General features: G+C 44.0%; 1 protein-coding gene across 1 annotated transcript in view; it reads left to right on the top strand.

Moving 5' to 3' along the window:
• LOC132892138 (NACHT, LRR and PYD domains-containing protein 12-like) overlaps positions 1 to 23242 on the top strand; it is a 445190-nt gene that overhangs the window by 6624 nt on the left and 415324 nt on the right. The gene's annotated exons all lie outside the window — the stretch shown is intronic.

Here is a 23242-nt window from a genome sequence, read left to right as displayed (position 1 = left end):
TTCTGAAACAACAACAACAACAAAAAAATGTATAACTCACCTAATGAAAGCCACAGACCCATGAATATAACAGTGAACATGATGAACGGTCTCAGCTGAATGAAACTATTTTGTGTCTCCAATATTGTTAACATCATGCAGGTTGATGAAGCTCCGCCCCACAACATCACATGTGATAGATGTGATAGATTTATTGACTCTGTAATCACAAAGCCTGTTATTTCACTGAGGTGAGGAACAAACCAGCTGCTGTTCTTGGTAATAATGTTAAAGATGCCAGTAAGCCATTAGACCTTAAGGGAGGTGACGCATTTTGTGTGTGAAGTTTGCTGGATCGAGTGAAGGTTGCAGAGAGAGAGAGAGAAACTGGGTGTTTTATTTCCTTTATGTTTCTTATTTCCTCTCTAGTCTCATGTTCTACCTGTCCTACCTGTCCTCTTTCTCTTTTTATATATTTTTTTATCAATTTGCCTCTAAAAAATAAATCTCATGATTGCTCGTTGTCATTTAAACATGAAACTCTGTAAGCACAATAAAGTATTTACATTATCCAATCACAAACACCTCCATTACAAATGAACCTGTCCAGAGCCCATTTTATTCACTGCAGCTGTAATGTGCTTGTCCATGCTGGAGACAAAAATATTACACATCACACGTTAGTAAGAAACTGTATTTATAGCCCAACTGCAATTTCAGTTTTCTTCATGAATTAAGAGAAACAAGTCATTTTGTTGATGATAAGTTGACAATTATACTATTCAGCTCGATTGAATAATCAGATTTGATGCTGAAGCTCCAAAGATTGGAACACAACTGCAATAAGATCTCACATTTGTTCAAACTGGTTTTTGTACAGTACTATAAGTACTATGTATGTACGATTGAAGAGAGTCTATATTATAGTGAAAAGTAGTGTTCATAATCATAGGCTCCAGCTTGCCTGCGACCCTGTAGAACAGGATAAAGCGGCTAGAGATAATGAGATGAGATGAGTATTCATAATCAAAGAAGTTGAACTCTTTGGGGATGTGATCAGGGCCCTCGTGCTTGGCCCACAGTAAGATAACTGACGGTGCCATCTTGTGGAGAAAGGTGAAAGACTTTAACACACCAAGGTTGTTTTGTTTTCTTAAAATGAACCTTGTCCCAGTTTACCCTGAAAACAAAAGTGTTGCTGGGAAAAAGAAGCCTTTTTTTAAAATTCACAAATCATTACAACAAATAACTGAACTTGAAAAAACTCATGAGCTTGTACAGATCCTCAGCTCCATCACTCAGGTTCAGTATTGGTCTCAACCACAAACCCTGTGGACCTTTTTGTAAAGCCTTCTGTCTACTGTAACTGAGTAAGCTAGAAAGTCTTCTTGTGTCTAAAAAATCAGGAAATCTTTATGATTTCGACAGTGAAAATTGGTCCATGCAGACATCAGAAGTTATACTTGAAAGTTTTGGCACAAGTCTATAAAAAATCAAATTTCTATATTTTGTTTTAATTTTATTAATATATTTACATTTTTACACAGACAACTACTTTACACTTAAAGTGTGTAATTCAAAATGTGCCATTAATCCAATCATCCAAAAAATGTGTAAACGTGTAAAAGTGATGCATTTGAGATCAGTTATTGACTGACCTGAGAGTTATATTCACTATAGATCATCCCTGAAGCCTTTAGCAACCTGAGACCTTTCACTGTGAAATGCTGCCCTCTCATAAGATAATCTGCTTTGGAAATCCTGAGTAATGTGTATTTGTTTTTCCACAAAAAGGATATAATTCATAAGTATTGAAAATGTGTCTAATCTAGTAGCCTGCTGAATGCGTGTACATGCACTGAACATGGCAATAATTCAACTGGGCATTTATATGCACAGCAATACCATGATTAGAATAAAAACAAACAAACAAACAAACAAAATGGATCAGTGAAGTAGAGCGGCGGCTACAATTATTGACACCTCAACAATCTTTTGGCTGTTGCAAAAGTAGAAAAGACTTTCAATGCGTAAATTGTGCATGAATCATTACTCAAACTTCCACTGGAAAAAAAAAAGAGTTGATTCCCGATTACTTTGCGTATCAGATCACGTGACACCGTTCCACAAGTACTGACACCTTTGTCCACAGTTATCGACACCGTTCCACAATTATCAACACCCAGATGATTATTTATTTTAAAAACAATCAGTATGTGGTATTAAGTTAACAAAACATAGTTTTTATTTAAAATTTGTTTTACATAGACTTATATTTCTTACCAAATATCTTTTATATACTGTAAACATATGGATGTCGGTGCTTACGCAAATGAGGAAGAAATTCTAATGTTTGTAAACAAATGAACTGATAATGTTTAACCTGTCAGAAAATCTTTTTGTTCCACTTTCTACCCACTTTCTTAGTATTTTCGTAGATCACATTTTATTCATCATTTGTCATTGTTTGTATTAATTTCTAGTTTTGTAGTTTACCAATAAATGGCAACAGGCAATTGACATTGTAACTGCATGAAACTCCAGGTCAAAGGTCGCATGTCATTCCTTGAACCAAAATATAAAATGTCTACTGATATTGTAATTGTTAGGACTGGGACTGTTTTGGCCTCTAGAGGCCGCTGTTATGTTTATCTTGTCATGTTTGTTTTGGCCTCTAGAGGCCGCCACTGTGTTTTGTGTTTGTCTTGATTGCCTGTTTCCTGCCCCACCCTGTTCCTTAATTGTTCTGTGTATAAATACCCCTCTGTTTGTTCCCTTGCCATGGAGTCTTTATGCTATGCTGTCTTGTGTTAGTTTCCTCTGTCTCACGTATCTTGCCTGTGCCCTTCTGTTTTTGATATTTTTTGCTTTCTTTGGACTTTGTACCTTTTTGATCTTCTGAGCGTTCAGCATTTTGCCTTTCCTTTTGTTTTTGGACATTTAACCCTTGGATATTTTTATTTTGGTTTATCTTCTGAGCTTTTGGATTTTCTTTTTTTTTCCATTGGATTGTATATAGTGTAAATAAACTGCTTTTTGATACTCTACTTTCGCCTCATGCCTCTGCACTTGAGTCATCCCCCTGGTGGCCTAGTGGGGGTTTGCTGGATTATCACAGCAAAAGTCGAATCCCAGCAAAACCCTAACAGAAAGACTCCGTCATGACCGACTCAGCAGAGGCATCTTCAACGGTCTACCCGGCTAACCTTCAGGGAATTATGGCTTCTTTAACACATTTCGGAGCTACCATGGACACTCATGGACGAACACTTACGAGCCAATGTGAGGCCCTTGCTTGCCATGAGGTACTGCTTCAGCAAATTGGGAAAACCCTGGCACAGCTGACTCCTCTGCCTGCATCTCCTGATCCGGCTCCTGCTCCACCATCTGCACCCACTCCAGTGCCTCCCGCCACGCTTCCTCCTTCACCTCACGAACCCAGCCTTCCTGCACCACAGAGGTATGACGGCAAGCACGGTGAGTGCCAGGAGTTCCTTACACAGTGCCAACTCACCTTTGAGCTTCAGCCTACCACCTACACTACGGATCGCCGCAAGATTGCCTTTGTGATAACCTTGTTAGCTGGTAAGGCAACGCTTGGACAACGGCCATTTGGCAGAGACAGGGACCCGAGTGCTCTGATTTCAAGTTGTTTATGGAAGAGATGCTTCGTGTCTTCGATCAGGCAGACACCAGTAAAGGCGCAGCCAGGAAGCTCATATCCATCCGGCAAGAAGGAAGCGTCGCGGACTACACCATCGCGTTCCGGACGCTCGCAGCTGTCAGCGGATGGAACGAAGCAGCCCTGGTTTCAGCCTTTCACCATGGTTTGTCTGACCCTATCAAAGATGGCCTGGCCTCTATCAGATGCCCAAGTGACCTCGAAACTCTGATCTCACATTCTACTCGTCTTGACAACTGGATTAGAGAGCGCCGCTGAGTCCTGAGCTTCCCCGGCCTCACTGCCTCGACCTGGAGCCTGTCTACCTCCTCCAGTGACTGTCCAGAGCCCATGCAAGTTGGCCATACTCGTCTTTCCACAGCTGAGAGGGAGCTCAGAAGGAGGGACAAGTGCTGCATCTACTGTGGCAAGCCTGGCCATTTCCGAGCATCATGTCCTGAGCTCTCGGGAAAAGGACCACCCCGTCCAGCTGAGGGAGGGTTGTGATGGGGCCTACCCTCTCTCCTGAACTCCCTGGCCAAGGAGACTACATCCCGGTCTCCATCTCCTGGGGTGAGTCCATCCACTCTTGTCAGGCCTTGTTAGACCCCGGGGCAGCTGGAAACTTTAAGGATGTTCACTTTGCCCAAAGTATCAATGTCCCGACTGCACCTCTTGAAGTCCCACTGTCTGTGTCTGCCCTGGATGGCCAAGCCTTAGGTGACGGAAGAGTCACCCAAGTAACTTCTCCAGTCTTCCTCCAGTCTCAAGGTCACAAGGAAGAAATATCCCAGCACCTGATTCCTTCACCAGAGTTCCCAGTGATTCTAGGCCTTCCTTGGCTTACCCGCCACAACCCTCGCATAGACTGGGTAACAAGCCAGGTTGTGGAATGGGGCCCTGCGTACAATGCCTCTTGTCTGCTCTCTAGCTCTCCTGTGTCTCCTGCCGAGCCTCCTGATCTCACAGAGTTATCTCAAGTTCCCACAGAGTACTGGGATCTCAAGGAAGTTTTCAGCAAGAGCAGGGCCGCCGTTCTTCCTCTGCACCGTGCCTACGACTGTGCCATCGACTTGCTCCCTGGGACTACCCCTCCTCGTGGCAGACTGTTTTCCCTCTCTCAGCCAGAATGCAAGGCCATGGAGGAGTACATCAAGGACGCCTTGGCTTCTGGGTTCATTCGACCATCCACCTCACCTGCTGGTGCCGGCTTCTTCTTTGTCGGCAAGAAGGATGGGGGGCTCCGGCCGTGTATTGATTACAGGGGTCTGAACAAGATCACTGTACGCAACCACTATCCCCTTCCGCTGATGTCCACAGTGTTCGATCTGCTCCAAGGCGCCACTGTCTTCACCAAATTGGACTAACGGAACGCATACCACCTCATCCGTATCCGACAGGGAGACAAGTGGAAGACTGCCTTTAACACCCCGTCTGGGCACTATGAGTACCAGGTGATGCCCTTCGGACTCACCAACGCACCAGCTGTTTTTCAGGCCCTAATCAACTACGTCTTGAGGGACATGATTACCCAGTATGTTTTTGTCTACCTCGACGACATCCTAATCTTTTCCAAGACTGTGCAGGAGCACCGCCACCATGTCTGCCAGGTTCTCCAGAGGCTGCTACAGAACAATCTGTTCGCTAAGGCCCAGAAATGCGAATTTCATGTTCCCGAGGTCTCCTTTCTGGGTTTTATTGTACGGACGGGCCAACTCCAGATGGATCCAGCCAAGACCCTGGCCGTCCGGGACTGGCTCATCCCCAAGTCCGTCAAAGAGGTTCAGTGGTTCTTAGGATTTGTTAACTTCTACCGCAAGTTTATCAGGAACTTCAGTTCTGTAGCAGCGCCCATATCGGACCTCACCAAAGGGACAGGTGGATCGTATGTCTGGTCTCCTCAGGCGGAAAAGGTGTTCAAAGACCTCAAGCACTGCTTCTGCATGGCACCCATTCTGGTCCTCCCGGACCCTTCGCAACCCTTCATCGTCGAGGTGGACGCCTCGGACAGCGGCGTCAGTGCGGTCCTCTCTCAACGCTCAGAAGGAAGGTTGAACCCCTGCGCATACTTCTCCTACCGCCTGAGTTCTGCAGAGTCCCAGTATGATGTGGGGGATCGAGAACTGCTAGCAGTTAAACTGGCCCTTGAGGAGTGGAGGCACTGGCTGGAGGGAGCGCAACATCCGTTTTTGGTCTGGACGGACCACAAGAACCTGGAGTACCTCCAGCAAGCAAAGAGACTCAATCCACGACAGGCTAGGTGGGCCTTGTTTTTCAGTCAGTTTGACTTTACCCTATCATACCGCCCTGGCTCCAAAAACACCAAACCTTATGCGCTGTCCAGACTGTTCGCTCCCACCAACAGGGAGAGCGAAGTTGGGCCTATTATCCCTGTGTTCCGGATTGTGGCCCCTGTCCACTGGGGTATTGAGGAGACTGTCCGACGAGCCCAACGCCAGGACCCCGGTCCTGGGACGGGGCCACCGGGCCACTTGTATGTCCCACATCAAGCCCGGGCCAAGGTTCTCCAGTGGGGTCACTCGTCCCCTCTCTCTGCCCACCTGGGAGCTCGAAGGACCCTGGACTTCCTGAGAAGACGCTTCTGGTGGCCAAGCATGGAGAAGGAAGTGAGGTCATTCGTCCTTTCCTGCGAGGTGTGCACTAGAAGCAAGAACCCACGACAGCATCCCCAGGGCCTCCTGCATCCTCTGACCATTCCCCGGCATCCCTGGTCCCACGTGGCAGTTGACTTCATCACAGGTCTCCTGGAGTCACAAGGTAACACTGTCATTTTGGTCTCCAAGGCCTGCCGCTTTATACCACTGTGCAAGCTCCCTTCTGCCCTTGAAACTGCTAAACTAATGTTTAATCATGTCTTCCGAGTCTTTGGTCTCCCTCAGGATATTGTCTCAGACCGGGGGCCCCAGTTCTCCTCCCGAGTGTGGCACGGGTTTTGCAAGCTCATCGGAGCCACTGCCAGCCTCTCCTCTGGGTTCCACCCACAGTCCAATGGCCAGACGGAGAGGCTCAACCAGGACCTGGAAACCACCCTGCGAGGCCTGGCTATGGATAACCCGACTTCGTGGAGCACCTGGCTGCCATGGGAAGAGCATGCCCACAACACCCTGCAGTCATCGGCTACCAAGCTGTCGCCATTCCAGTGCCAATTTGGGTTCCAGCCACCTCTGTTCCCGGACCAGGAGGAGGATGCGGGGTTGCCCTCGGTCAACCAATATGTGAGACGGTGTCGCAAGACCTGGAGCAAGGTCAGGAGGACCCTCATCCAGACCTCCAGAACCAACCAGACTCAGGCCAACCGCCATAGGCAGCGGGTTTGGCTGTCCACCAAGGACCTTCTGCTGCGGGTGGAGAACCGCAAGCTTGCTCCTCGCTACATTGGCCCCTTCAAGGTGGTGCGCAGGGTGAACCCTGTCGCCTACCGGCTCCAGTTGCCCCGGACTCTGAGGATCAACCCCGCATTCCATGTTTCCCTGTTGTGGCCCGTACTGACGTCCACGTATGCCCCTGCCCCTAGGAATCCCCCTCCCCCCCGCACCTTCCAGGGTCAGACTGTGTTCACTGTGCATCGCCTGCTTGACTCCCGCCGGGTCCGAGGTGGGCTTCAATATCTGGTAGACTGGGAGGGCTATGGCCCTGAGGAACGCTGTTGGGTACCCACCCAGAACATTTTAGATAAAGGACTTTGTCGGGACTTCCATTCGGCCCATCCGGATCACTCTGGGAACGTCAGGAGATGTACTCTACTTTCACCTCACGCCTCTGAGCTTGAGTCATCCCCCTGGTGGCCTAGTGAGGGTTTGCTGGATTATCACACCAGCAACCCAGGTCCCTGTACTACGAAGCGGGTTTTCTGGCTTACCAGGGTAACTTCGAGAGTAACTTGATCACGTGCAGCGTAACTTCCCGATTAACCCATACTACGAAAGTTGGCTATGTTCAAACCAAGGTATGCTGCCATGGCAACTTACGCTGCATCTCAAACCTGCTCGTCTCAGGTTATGTTCTTGGTTAACCCGAGGTTTCCGATTAACCACACCCTTTTTAAACACCACCTCTCCACCGACATTTCCTCTAGAGACAATGCCAGCGTACCTGGATGACCCGTGCGATATCGGAGCTCAGATTAGAGATGGGATTTATGGCTCTTTGATCGCATCTTTGTGATCCGTTCTTTGAAAAGAGCCGTTCAAAAGACTGGCTCATTTGGCTCTTTTAAAATATTTATTCAGTTTTAAGAAGACAGCATCTAAAGAAGCCAGATCCCTCTGCTTAGACAGTGACATCAATATTTCTGGACATACCTTTTATATAAAGCAACCTAGACTTACATTATTGTAACCCCTAAACGCTCATAAATAACCATTAAAAAACAATGAGGGCTTCAATGAATGTCCATGCAGAACGGCTTTTCTGTAAAAAAAAAAGAACCCACTCAAGAACATAGTTACCAAGAACGCAAGAATATTTTATAAAAAAAACTTGTTTTACAAAAATATTTAAGTCTGAGATACAAAATAGATACAACTACAATAAATATAACACAAGAACTAGTTATCACACAAGAACATTTTAATAGAAAAAAACAAACTTTCTATATTAAAAATATTGAAATTGTAACAAAAATAGATAAAACTAAACAGTCAGATAAATAGATAAAGTTATAACAAGAACACAAGATTATTTTAATAGGAAAAAACAAACTATTAATGCAAAAAATATTATTATTAGAAAAATAGATACAACTAGACAAACAGATAAATAAATAAAATACACAAAAATACAACAAACAAAATGACGATAGAATAAATTAAATGAACGTCCGTGCAAAGTAGTTTTCCCACAATATTATCATTAATATCACACAACAACATTATAAACTATATACAAAACAATTTGAACTATTAGGCAAACAGATAAAACTTGGATAAATAAAAGGCAAATGAATGCTTGCTTGCACGCGCACACACACACACACACCATTATGAATGATGTTTTTATATTTCATTTTCACCTGTTGCCAGGTGCGTTTGGCACTGCTGTTGCCTCTGAAATGTTCACAGGACATACATCAACTTAGTCAAAGGGACTGAACAGTCAGTCATCCTAATTCATGTGACTCTGTGCACATATCAGCTTAAGTACTAGGCTACTCCATGAATTTACCATACCAAATTTTATTCAGGATTTTTTGGACATTAAACAAGCTATATATGACTGAGGCCATGTCGAAGGACGATTTTCTGTGACTTGTGATTGATCATGAAGCTTTCTCTCATCCTATACTTCTGTTCTGGAACATGTAGAAGGGAGAATGTACTTGCGCATTTACCTGATCGGCAATTCGTTGCCAACATGCTTGCTGCTCCTTATTGGCAGCCGCTGTGTTAGATTTTGCTCTTAATGTTGTTTTGAACTCCTCGTAGCTTTGCATTATGACAGCGCATTCTTCCTCTGTGAAGTACGGCGACTGTGCCATTGTGAACAGTGGTGATTTGCGCTGATAACCTCCCCTTTAATGTGAACGCGCATTAACCCTGATTAGGTTAAACCAGGTTCAACAAATCAACTTCATAACTGGCGTCGTAGTACCGTTTAACCCCAAACAAGATAACCAGGTTTTGTCAACCCCGGTTTAGCGGGGGAACCCTGGGCTACTTCTGGGTAGGTTAACCTCCGTTCGTAGTACAGGGCTCAGGTCCGAATCCCAGCAAAACAGTAATATGTGGTAGATATTTACAACAAACTGAAAAAAAATCTGAATATTTCAAGCATGTAATTTTCATATGCGCGGAATTTAATTCTGGTCTAATTTTATTTATTGCAATAGGATTCGAAATACTCTATAAACATTCCATTCTGTTATGAATCAGAAAAAAATATTATAAATCACAGCACTTTTAATTATTTTTTTAAAAGTACTTCATCTACTTCAACAATGTTACACAAAGATCAATCCATAACAGTTGTAAATGTCACTTAATTCCACAGGGTGTCGAAAATGGTGGACACCAGTGAAAGTGATCACTATTATCGACACCTCATGTGACTTCTCAATACACGCTTCTAGATACAAAATGGCGACTGTCAAATGAAAGAGTAAGAAATAAAGTAGGTTTAGACAGGGTATCATGAAATATCTGTGAACTTGATAAGTAAATACCGAATACCGAGGATGGCGGCGCGTCAGGACACAGCGGCTTACAGCTCTCCTTTCAAGTGCACGTTTTTGTATTTTTTGTGTGTTATAACTGTTTGTTTCGCGTCACCTATGGACTTCAACACAAGATACACCCATATGGATCTGATAGACATCGGCATTCGGCAAGAAATGATCATTTCAAACAACTTTCATCGTGCTTACAACATTCCGGAGGAGATAGCAAGGGCACCGGGGTCTCCGTGGATTGTTATCGGGTCTGGCAGACGAAGAAGGCGGAGACGCGAGAGGAAGCAAAAACGGGGCTGCAGAGTGGGCCTGCTGAACAAGCTCAGGAAACAGCCACTCAAACCTCCACTACCAAGCCTCTATCTTTCCAATGCTAGATCCCTGGTACACAAAACGGACGACTTGGAATTACAGCTTACTGGTAACCGCTACATTCGTGAATGCTGTGCAATCATTATAACGGAGACATGGCTACAACCGCTAATCCCCGATGCTTCAGTGCAGCTAGCAGACCGCACGCTACACAGATGGGACAGGAATAGCGACTCCAGGAAAAACAGAGGAGGGGGGCTCTGCGTTTATGTGAATGAAGGTTGGTGCAACAACAGTACAGTCTTAGACAAGCATTGTTCTCCTGACCTAGAGTTCATGTCTGTAAGATGCAGACCCTTTTTTCTGCCGAGGGAGCTAGCAGCTGTTATCATCACTGCAGTCTACATACCACCGGACGCTAACGTCAAAACCGCTCTCTCTCTGCTTGCAAACAACATTAACAACCACCAGCGAGCCTACCCAAATGGTGCGCACATCATTGCAGGAGACTTCAATAAGGCAAACCTCAAAACGGTGTTGCCTAAATTTTACCAACATGTGAAGTGTGCAACGAGGGGAGTAAATAATCTGGACCATGTTTATTCCAACCTTAAACATGCCTACAGAGCTATTCCCCTCCCCCACCTCGGACAGTCTGACCATCTCTCCCTGTTCCTACCCCCCGCATACACCCCCCTCAGCCGGCAATCAAAGCCACAAAGACGGACAATTACCACCTGGCCTGACGATGCCCTCCCCCGACTCCAGGACTGCTTTGAACGAACACAGTGGGAAGTTTTCCATCACGAGGACCTGGCCACATACACGGATGCAGTGCTAGCTTACATCAAGCACTGCATTGACACGGTCACCGTGGTAAAGACTATTCGGGTGTTCCCGAATGAGAAACCATGGATGACCGGCCAGGTCCGTGCACTCCTACATGCCCGGGATGCAGCCTTCAGATCCGGCGACCGAGCGCTATACAGTAGGACTCGGGCCGACCTGAAGAAAGGCATCAGCGCAGCCAAAGCGGACCACAGGAGAAGGATTGAGGAGCAGCTGACAAGCCCCAGGCAGCTGTGGCAGGGTATTCAGGCAATAACAAACTACAGGGGCTGTGCTGTGTTAGTCGGGGACTCAGATGCGGCACTTGCGGAGGAGCTGAACAGCTTCTTCGCCCGCTTTGAAGCTCAGGCGCAGCAATCACTGGCACTCCCCCGCTCATTCTGAAGGTTGAGCCTCAGGATGTGAGATGGGTGCTCCGGGCCGTAAACCCCAGGAAGGCAACTGGCCCGGATGGCGTACCAGGGAAGGTGCTCAAGGCCTGTGCTGACCAACTTGCACAGGTCTTCATGGACATCTTCAACAGGTCACTGGAACAAGCCATCATCCCGACCTGTTTGAAGTCTGCCACCATCATCCTGGTCCCCAAAAAGTCAGCCACAGCCAGCCTCAACGACTACCGCCCCGTAGCACTCACCCCCGTCATAACGAAGTGCTTTAAGAAAGTCTTGCACCACATAAAAACCTGTCTCCCCCCCACCCTGGACCCCCACCAGTTTGCATACAGGTCTAACAGATCGACTGAGGATGCAATAGCCACTGCTCTCCACTCTGTGCTGAGCCATCTGGAGAGACAAGGGAGCTATGTCAGAATGCTCTTCATCGACTACAGCTCAGCTTTCAACACCATAATACCGGACATCCTGATACCCAAGCTAACCAGCCTGGGGCTCCCATCATCCACCTGCTCCTGGATCAAAGACTTTCTAATCAACTGACCCCAACAGGTGAAGCTGGGCCGCCACCTTTCATCTGCCCGCACCCTCAGCACTGTCTCACCGCAGGGCTGCGTGCTGAGCCCACTCCTGTACTCGCTCTACACATACGACTGCAGCGCAACCCACCCAGAGAACATCATCGTCAAATTCACTGACAACACAACAGTGGTGGGGATGATAACAGGGGGGAACGAAGAGGCCTACAGAGATGAGGTCCTGAACCTGGAGAGGTGGTGTGCAACCAACAACTTAGCACTGAACATCTCTAAGACAAAGGAACTCATCCTGGACTTCCGGCGGAACAGCGCTACCCCTGCCCCCCTGTATATCAACGGCGAGTGTGTTGAGCGAGTGCAGACCTTCAAATTCCTGGGTGTCCACATCTCTGCTGACCTCTCCTGGTCAACCAACACATCAGCCCTGGTCAAGAAGGCCCAGCAGCGGCTACACTACCTCAGAGTGCTCAAGAGGGAGCAACTGAGCACAAGCCTGCTGGTGACCTTCTACCGCTCCACCATAGAGAGTCTGCTGACCTACGCAGTGTCAGTGTGGCACTCTAGCTGCACAGTGGCTGACAGGAAGAGGCTGCAGAGGGTGACCAACACTGCACAAAAGATCATCGGCAGCCCTCTGCCTTCCTTAACTGACATCTACAACTCTAGATGTCTGAACAGAGCAAAAAACATCATAAGGGACATCACCCACCCTGGCTTCCATCTGTTCAACCTGCTACCCTCTGGCAGGCGATACAGGTCCATACCAGCCAGAACAAACAGACTCAGGGACAGCTTCTTTCCTAAAGCAGTCACCATACTCAACTCCAGTCTGCACTGAGGAACTGGTGCTTTGAGAACTGGCCTACCTGTGAACTGTTCAAAAGGTAACTTTGTGTGTGTGTGTGTGTGTGTGTGTATTGCATCATGTCTTTTTGCACTGTCAATACAAATGTCACCTTATCACTGAATGCTGCTATCACTAGCCACTTTACTTATACTACTGGAGTATTGTCTGTGAATATTCTCAGTCATCCAGGTCATAGTAACTATGGGTGGTAAAAGAGGGCAACTGGACTTGCTTGAAGATTCTTGAAGACGTTTCACCTCTCATCCGAAAGGCTTCTTCAGTTCTGTTTGACTGGTAGGGAGTATCAGGTATTTATCCTCTCATGGATGAAAAGCTCATCTAAGGTGTCGTTGAGTCATCCTGTTGGTGTGGATCACTGGGGGCTGAATGTGAATGGCCTCGAGAGTCGTTAGGGTGATCAATGGATTGCCCATTAAGGTGATCAATGGAATGCTGATTCTCTCTGTCCTCCTGTGAGCCACTGAAAACAGCTGGGTTTTGGTGTGCATTCAGTTGTCTGGGAAGTGTGCCAAGGACTGCATTGTAGGTGGCTGATAAATTATGTCTTAGACCCCCACCTCTGTTCAGTGATGGCCGTTCCAGGTTGACAAAAATGGCTTCTTTAACTCCTCGCTCATACCAACGATCATCTCTGGCTAAAATGCGTACGTTGGAATCCTGAAATGAGTGTCCTTTGTTGTTAAGATGAAGGTAGACAGCAGAGTCCTGGCCTGAGGAACTGGCTCTCCTGTGTTGAGCCATACGCCTGTAAAGCGGTTGCTTGGTTTCACCAGTATACGAGTCCGTGCATTGCTCACTGCACTGAATTGCATACACCACGTTGTCCTGTTTGTGTCTGGGTATTCTGTCCTTAGGGTGGACCAATTTCTGCTTCAGGGTGTTACTGGGTCTGAAACGTACCGGAATGTTGTGTTTGTAGAAGATCCTCCTGAGTTTCTCAGATAGACCAGAAATGTAGGGAATGACAATGTTCTTGCATTTGTTCCTGTTATCCTCCTTGTCCGTTATGTTCCTTTTCCTGCTCTTGAAGAAAGACCAGTTGGGATACCCACAGTTCTGAAGTGCTTTCCTGATGTGATTCTGCTCCTTCTCTTTTCCCTCTACCATTGTAGGGATGTTCTGAGCCCTGTGTTGCAAGGTCCTAATGACCCCCAATTTGTGTTCCAGTGGGTGGTGAGAATCGAAGAGTAGGTACTGGTCCGTGTGTGTGGGTTTCCGGTAGACCTCGATGCTAAGGCTTCTGTCTTGTCTAATGTGTACATCACAATCCAAGAAGGCTAGATTATTCCCACTTACGTCCTCCCGAGTGAAATTGATGTTGATATCCACTGCATTGATGTGTTTAGAGAAGGCTTCCACTTCATGGGCTTTGATTTTAACCCAGGTGTCATCCACGTATCTGAACCAGTGGCTGGGAGCAACCCTGAAAAAGTGGTCAAAGCTTTATGTTCCACTTCCTCCATGTAAAGATTGGCCGCAATAGGGGACACCGGTGAGCCCATGGCACATCCATGCTTCTGTCTGTAGAAACTTTCATTAAACTGGAAATAAGTGGTAGTCAGGCAGAAGTCAAGCAGGGTGCAAATCTGGTCCGTGGTGAGGTTCGTTCTATCCAGTAAGGTGTTGTCTTGAAGGAGTCATTTTCTAACAGATTCAACTGCTTCTGTGGTGGGAATGCAGGTGAAAAGAGAAGTAACATCATAAGAAACCATGGTTTCATCTAAGTCTAGTTTGAGGTCTGCAACTTTAGTAGCAAAATCTTGGGAGTTTTTGACGTGATGTAGCGTATTCCCAACAAGAGGAGCCAGGATGGTGGCTAGGTGTTTGGCAATGTTATAGGTGACAGAGTTTATACTGCTGATGATAGGTCTGAGTGGAGCTCCTTCCTTGTGAATCTTGGGGAGTCCATATAAACTCTGTCCGTATAAACTCTGTCACCTATAACATTGCCAAACACCTAGCCACCATCCTGGCTCCTCTTGTTGGGAATACGCTACATCATGTCAAAAACTCCCAAGATTTTGCTACTAAAGTTGCAGACCTCAAACTAGACTTAGATGAAACCATGGTTTCTTATGATGTCACTTCTCTTTAGCCCCCAGTGACCCACACCAACAGGATGACTCAACGACACCTTAGATGAGCTTTTCATCCATGAGAGGATAAATACCTGATACTCACTACCAGTCAGGCTACGTTTACATTAGACCATATCTGTCTCGTTTTCTTCGTGGATGCACTGTCCGTTTACATTAAACCACCTGGAAAAGCCGGGAAACGGGAATCCACCAGCGTCCACGTATTCAATCTAGATCGTATCTGGTCCGGTGCTGTGTAAACATTGAGATACGCGAATACGCTGCGCTGAGCTCTAGCTGGCGTCCTCATTGGACAACGTCACTGTGACATCCACCTTCCTGATTCGCTGGCGTTGGTCATGTGACGCGACTGCTGAAAAACGGCGCGGACTTCCGCCTTGTATCACCTTTCATTAAAGAGTATAAAAGTATGAAAATACTGCAAATACTGATGCAAATACTGCCCATTGTGTAGTTATGATTGTCTTTAGGCTTGCCATCCTTCCACTTGCAAGTACTAAGTGATATGCGCTGGGATCTCACACACAGCGGCTCAGTCCCAAATCGTGGCTTGTGCACTTCACTCGCGCGCTGTGTGAGCTGCGCAGGGCCGGAGTGCGCACCCTCCAGAGGGCACTCGCTGTTCAGGGCGGAGTGATTTGGAGCGCAGGATGCCTGCGGAGCCGAGCGTATCCGTGTATTGATGTTGCTGTGTGCACAGCTAACGGTTTTAGTGTCAACGCGAATCGTTTTAAGAACGTTAATCTGATGATCCGCTGATTCGACGTAATGTAAACATAGCATCAGACAGAACTGAAGAAGCCTTTCGGATGAGAGGTGAAACGTCTTCAAGAATCTTCAAGCAAGTCCAGTTGCCCTCTTTTACCACCCATAGGTACTGGAGTATTGATGCCAATATACTTGAGCTGTGTGTGTGTATATATATATATATATATATATATATATATATATATATATATATATATATATATATATATATATACATGCATACATATGTATGTATGTATGTATGTGTGTGTGTATGTGTCTATATATATATATATATATATATATATATATATATATATATATATGTGTGTATGTATATACTGTTATTATAATGCCAATTATGCACAATGCCAATTATGCCAGTAATGCCAATATACTTGAGCTGTGTGTATGTGTGTGTATGTGTGTGTATATGTGTATATATATGTGTGTGTGTGTGTGTGTGTGTGTGTATATATATATATATATATCTGTGTGTATGTATATACTGTTATTATAATGCCAATATACTTGAACTGTAATTATGTTACACATGGTTGCACACCACTGGATGCTGCTACTATCAGCCACTTTACTTGCCCTTAAGGTTTTATCTACTGTGCTTTGTCTTGGGTGGATTCTCCATGCAGGATCTATACAAATGTGTCTATATATAGTAACTAGTAGTTCAATAGTAGTTTTTGTATTTTGTATATACCTTTTCTTTTTATTCTATGTGTGTGTGCACTTTATGGAGCAGCTCTGAATCTCGTTATACTCTGTGTGATGACAATAAAGGCTTTCTATTCTATTTCTATTCTATTCTAAAAACATGTCTGTGATCTTTCCACCATGCTTACCTGCGATAATAACATCCAGGATTTCCTCAACTTGCTGATCGTGCTAAAAAAAAAAATTCCATCTCGTGTAATGAGCTGTGTCATCAGATGACAAGATCAAAGGGTGAGGTGGGTCTTCTGGTTGATTAATTAACCAATAATAACTGTTGTAACTGAAACTCACCTTTGTAAATTTGTTTTTTATTGGTAAATCTGAAGAGGCATCAATAATTATGGACTGATTATAATTGTAGCCATAATAATAACACAGAAAAGTTGGGATAGGGAAAAACAAAAGACTGGGAAAGTCGTGTAATGTTTAAAAATAAAAAAGTAATTAAAAATAATCATAAAAAATTAATAAGGTTAATTGGCAACAGGTCAGTAACATGATTGGGTATAAAAAGAGCATCCCAGAGAGGCTGAGTCTCTCAGAAGTAAAGATGGGGAGGGGTTCACCACTCTGTGGAAGACTGTGTGGGCAAATAGTGCAACAATTTAAGAATAACATTCCTCAAAGTTAAATTGCAAAGAATTTGGGAACACGTCCTCTACAGGACATAATATCATTAAAAGATTCAGAGAACCAGAAGAAATCTTTGTCTGGAAGGGATGAACGTGTGCACGTAATATGGTCAGAGCCATCAAAAACCAGGCATTACCATATTCTCTTAAGTCTGGGGCTACACTCTGCTATAAATGAATAAAAGTTGATTGGAATAAATCAGGGGGTAAACTGGGCAACAAAGTCATCTATAATGAATTTAAAACAGAATGCAGCAGTAACACCTGACACACTCCCTCTTTATTTTTATTTTCCGTTATTCAGGTGCATCTGTTACCACAAATGTTGTTTGTATCTGTGGTTAACTGATAACAAGTTGGTAAAGGAAGTATCTTTGATACATTCCATTTAACTTCATATGTATTGTTTTTAGGTTTTTGTACACCCTCTCATTGACTTTGTATTACTGTGCTGCTACTAGTCTAAGAGCGCAGTGATAGAGTGCAGAATCTGAGATCTGTAGATCTTTAATAGTAAGTTCAGTCGAGTCTGAGGATGTTTTTGCCTTGAATCGAGCACCAGAAGGGTTGTAGTCAGCAGAACTTTGTGACTTTGCGCCTTTAAGCAGTAAAAACTGTGGTGCGCTGTTAGGATATTGTTTGTACCAGCAAAGCCAAATGTTATTGCTGCTTGACTGATATGAACATTTCAGAGTAACAGTGTCTGTTTCTTTCCCCACAATGTTGGTATCTTTGTCCATCGGCCCAATGTTATCTGCAAAACTGCCTGTTTGCAAAGAAGAATATAAAGAAATAGATCTGTGAAATATTTCTGTCAACAAAATACTGACTTACAAAATTAATAGATTAATACACACATGACTATTAGTTAATACAATGAATGAGTTGATGAAAGTTAATTACCTGTTGCTACAGTGAGAATCAGTGGGATGTATCTCACTGTGTACAGTAAGTTGTATAGTTGAGCCATTTCTGAACACAGCTCTGTGAGGATTCTGTATAATAGTGCTGTATGTGCTGAAGCTGAGGTTGAAACAAGGTTTACACATGAGGGAACATGTGTCTCTAGAAGGCCACACCCAGGAAGTGCAGCTGTTGTAGCAGAACGTTACACAGATCATCACTTCACAGCATCAGTGACAGTGAACTGAGTCACCAGTGCAACACAGAACAAGTCCTGCTGCTGATCAACCCAAAGCATTTTTTTAATAGCAATTGTAGTTCATGATGATTTTACCCATGAAATTGATGGATGATCATGATTTGACTCTTAAACAGCATTATTTAAAAAAAAAAAGGCATACATCCAGAACTGAATATCTCTGCCTACATACATCCCTTTATCTTTACTAAGTGCACAGTGGATCTGGAACCTTTTCCTGAACACACTGAGCGAGTCGCAGGAATTAGCTTCATTTTATTTCAGAGTTTTTGGAGCTTCACAAAAGAAGACTTTTTTGTCGCAACTTGAGGCACAAGCACCTCTGCCAGTTTCTCTGAAATTAATGTTTTTCCCAACAGGACTTAAACAAGGTGTGGAAAAAGGTTTACACACACTGGTTTAATAAAATGTATATATATTTTTAAAAAAGACAAAATATCCTTGGCAGTTCATTAGTAGATATTACCGATGTGGAATAAACACTGATAAAGCAGATAATTATTGTACAACAATCCTAAAATACCCTAATGATACCCTGAATATGCTGCTGGTGTGAAATTATTTTTCTTGTACATTGCACGTACATCAAGTTAATTATTAAATAAATATATGCAAAACATTATGACTATATTTCAATGTGTTATGGAATTATGTATGGATATTGCAATGTCACATTGATATCACCACATTTTAATCAAATTTAACTCCATTAGGCAAGTGATTATCTCATTTAGTGTCATAAATTTCTGCACCTGTAATGTGTGTATATATATATATATCTATCTCATCATCTCTAGCCGCTTTATCCTTCTACAGCAGGGGTGTCCAAACTGATCCATAAAGGGCCGTGTGGCTGCAGGTTTTCATTCCAGCCATGCAGCAGCACTCCTGACTTGGCTCATTCAATCAACTGAACTGTCTTCACACAGTCAAATACTTGCAGCCACACCCACCCTTGATTAAAGGGTGGGTGTGTCAGTTGATTGAATAAGCCAAATCAGGTGTGCTGCTGCATGGCTGGAATGAAAACCTGCAGCCACACGGCCCTTTATGGATCAGTTTGGACACCCCTGTTCTACAGGGTCGCAGGCAAGCTGGAGCCTATCCCAGCTGACTACGGGCGAAAGGCGGGGTACACCCTGGACAAGTCGCCAGGTCATCACAGGGCTGACACATAGACACAGACAACCATTCACACTCACGGTCAATTTAGAGTCACCAGTTAACCTAACCTGCATGTCTTTGGACTGTGGGGGAAACCGGAGCACCCGGAGGAAACCCACACGGACACGGGGAGAACATGCAAACTCCACACAGAAAGGCCCTCGCCGGCCCCGGGGCTCGAACCCAGGACCTTCTTGCTGTGAGGCGACAGCGCTAACCAGTACACCACCATGCCGCCTCGCGCTCTCTCTCTCTATATATATATATACACACACACAGAGGTGGGTAGAGTAGCCAAAAATTGTACTCAAGTAAGAGTATTGTCACTTTAGAATAATATTACTCAAGTAAAAGTAAAAAGTAGTCATCCAATAAATTACTTGAATAAGAGTAAAAAGTACTAAGTGAAAAAACTACTCAAGTACTGAGTAACTGCTGAGTAACTTTGTTTATTGATCAGGATGTCATAACAGGCAGAGATTTCATATATATTTCACACATAAACTGTGTGTGTGTAGTTCTGTGTATTAACAATAACAACAAGAAGCTCAAGGCAGTCTGCACATAAACCATAACACTGTGTGTGTGTGTGTGTGTGTGTGTGTGTGTGCGCGCGCATGCATGTTCACTCCGTGAAGTGACTGTTCAGCTTTAACAGCAGCTGGCTCTCAATTTTGCACTGTGAACCTGTGACCTTTTAGCCGTGAACAGGTGAAAACAATAATAAATTAAATCTTAATTAATTAAATCTTTACAAGTAACATAATAACAAAACAATGGGTAGAGGTTACAAAGAAAAAGGCAGTCTGCACATAAACCATAACACTGTGTGTGCGCATGCATGTTCACTCCGTGAAGTGACTGTTCAGCTTTAACAGCAGCTGAACATCACACGTAATATCTCCTCGTACGAAAAAGACTGCAATCCTGTAAGATGCGATCAAAGATGTTAATCCTTTCATCTCCTAAAAAGTTGTTTACTGGCTCCATCTCGCAGAGGAGTTAGCAAGTGGAAGTAACAAGCAAAAAGGTTGCTAGCTGCCGGTGCCCAGCTTGGCTGGGTGGTGGTGGGGATTGCTAGCAAGCGGTCAAGCTAACAACCTACTGCCCTTCCTTTTGTGAACAAGCACTTGTAGACAAATAATAAAACAAATCTCACAGAAAAAAACACCTAAAGTCTTCACAAATCCCTCTAATCCACAACAAATACAGTAGCTTGAAAAATGGAGATTTCACAAATGATATGTTACGTGTTTTGTTATTTAGTAAGTTTTCACCAGTCTTCCATTCCCAGTTTTTGACCAGAGCCGTGTACTGTACAACTGTAACGCTATTGAGGAGCTGACATTAGGCGAGCAACCTTATTTTCATGAGCATTTTTTGGTTTCACATCAATAAAAAGTGATTGTTAGGAAGATTTTTTGTAGTTTTATTTCTTGGTTCTCTGGTGTGTGTGTGTGTGTTATCTTGCCGTCTGAGGCCGCAGTGCATCAATACATTTCCACAAAACAATGTATTTTACAGTTATTTATGATGTTACAACAGGGCTAATGCCTGCCTATGAAGACAGCCATGCACATAGCCTACTTACCGCAATGTGTTTCCTCAAATTCGACGTTGAGTTTTTATAAGCTGAAACGTCCACTGGTTTGGGGAGACACATGTGACACTGCATAACATAACTATTATTTTTTGTTGTTTGGAGAGTGAACATGGTTTGTGGCCAGGGGTGTGCCTCTTCAGCTTGATGAGAAATGCTGGCCACTGTCTCTGCCATTTTTCTTCTGCTTCCGGGCTCTTTTCCACCTGGACTGGTCTTGCCGCAGGAATTTTGTGTGCGGGCGCACGTGCCGGCTTGGCTCTGTTTGATTGGCGAAACGAAGTTAAACCATAGCTCCTCCCACTATGGCTCTGGCTGCTACATGTGATCGGTGAGATGCGGTCATGTGACAGAGCCTCTGCTGGAAGTCTCGACAAAACATAAACAAACAGACCACGCATCACACAGATCAATAAAAATAAAGTAGCGAGTAATGAGCAGAATATAGCCCAATGTAACGGAGTAAAAGTACCGCTTCTTCTTCACAAATATACACAAGTAAAAGTAAAAAGTATGCTGCATTAAAACTACTCTTACAAGTACAATTCATCCAAAAAGTTACTCAAGTAAATGTAACGGAGTAAATGTAGCGCATTACTACCCACCTCTGCTAAAGATGAATCAGCGTGTGTGTATATGTGGGTGTGAGTGAGGTTTACTGGATCAAATAAAGTTTGCAGTGATATTCGCTTGGAGAGTGTGTGATAATTTGTTTTATGTGTTTTACTTCCTCCATGTGTGCAGCAGCAGCTTAATGTTAGAACTGAGAATTAGGAAGAAAGTTTTATATATATATATATATATATATATATATATATATGTTTGTTTCTTTGTTTGTTTTGTTTTTTTTACTTGTTAACAGTGGCATTGTTAGGCCCTATCACTCGGGACTATAGCCCCGGGTATTTTCACTCTCAAAAAAGTAAGAGATTAATAGAAAACAACTGACTGAAACAGATTGGAACTTGACTTGCAGCGTCCAAAGGGAGTAGGGGGATCAAACCTTTGGTGACTGCCAACAGAAGAAGAACATTCAGAACTGGTTGGAAGATGGCTTAAAAAACAATCCACTATTGTTGGATTTTTCAAGCTGAAACCAGATAGTAAGTCATCGACCGTGGGTGTATATATAGAATATATCAACAATGTAACCTGTCAAATTATGCTGACGCACAAAAACTGCTCTGTGTAGCCTGGTGATGTTGGATTTACAGCGTAGGCTCTGTATGATTAGTGTGCCAGGTGAGCTCAAAAGTTCCAGTGGTTTAATGAATATCAGTGGTCGTCTATTTGCCCCAACTAAGTTTATTTAACAGGTCAATAACAATGTGTTCATGTAGACACCAGTAGTTGCCCTGACATCATTTCATCATGTGTTTTAATGTGACATGTAGCCTATGCAGAACCAGCAAGCTGACCAAACCATAGCCAGCCTTTGGAAGATTAGTCACATATAGGGATTTTTTTTTTTTTTTGCCACACAATATTAATGTGAATATAAATTTGTGTTGTCCAGACACCACAAATGAGCTGCTGCAGTCAACTGAGCCTGGATGCATTGGAGAAAATGGTATTTATGTGTGTGCGAGAGAGCAAGAGAGAGTGAAAGAGAGAGAGAAACTTGGAAAACAAATATGATCATAATCTTGTTAGATGGGATGTTATCTGAGATTTTGAATGCTGCAATATAATAATGTAGCTTAGAATGTTTGTGGTCCTAAAGGATAGATATGTGAGTGACAAATTATATATTTTTAGTAAAATTTATCATCAGTTTCATAGTGATATTTAATAGTCAGTTGGCACATGCCTCAGTTTTCTGAGACATTATGGGTGTTGATGATAACTTAATAAGGAGACAGAAACTGAACTGCATACATTTAAAAAGAGCAATGCAAAAACCAGTAATAATAAAGATGAGTGTGGCAGTGAGGGTGTGGTCGAGTGTCGGCTGTGAACGGAGAGGAGTCAGATTGAACCAGCAGGTAACATGGGACAAGGTCAAACTGTGTCTAATTACTTTACGTGTGTCTCTGTGTGTCTTTCAGATGACCAGGAATGAGAGAGAGAGAGAGAGAGAGAGAGAGAGTGAGTGTCGAAGTAGTGTCACTGAAAACTGACCATTAGAAATGTGGGTGGAAACATCTTGTTGAGAAGAGAGGTCAGAGGAAAATGGCCAGATTGGTTCGAGCTGCCAGGAAGGATATAATAACTCATAGCAACTCTTTACAACCATGGTGAGCAGAAAAGTATCTCAGCATGCAACTGCAGAAGACCACATTGGGTTCCACTCCTGCAGCCAAGAACAGGGATCTTAGA

This window comes from Neoarius graeffei, chromosome 1, assembly GCF_027579695.1.
Source record: "Neoarius graeffei isolate fNeoGra1 chromosome 1, fNeoGra1.pri, whole genome shotgun sequence".
In the NCBI taxonomy this organism is placed as follows: domain Eukaryota; kingdom Metazoa; phylum Chordata; class Actinopteri; order Siluriformes; family Ariidae; genus Neoarius; species Neoarius graeffei.
The sequence above is the reverse complement of the archived record's forward strand: the minus strand, read 5'-3'. Positions and strand labels throughout refer to the sequence as shown.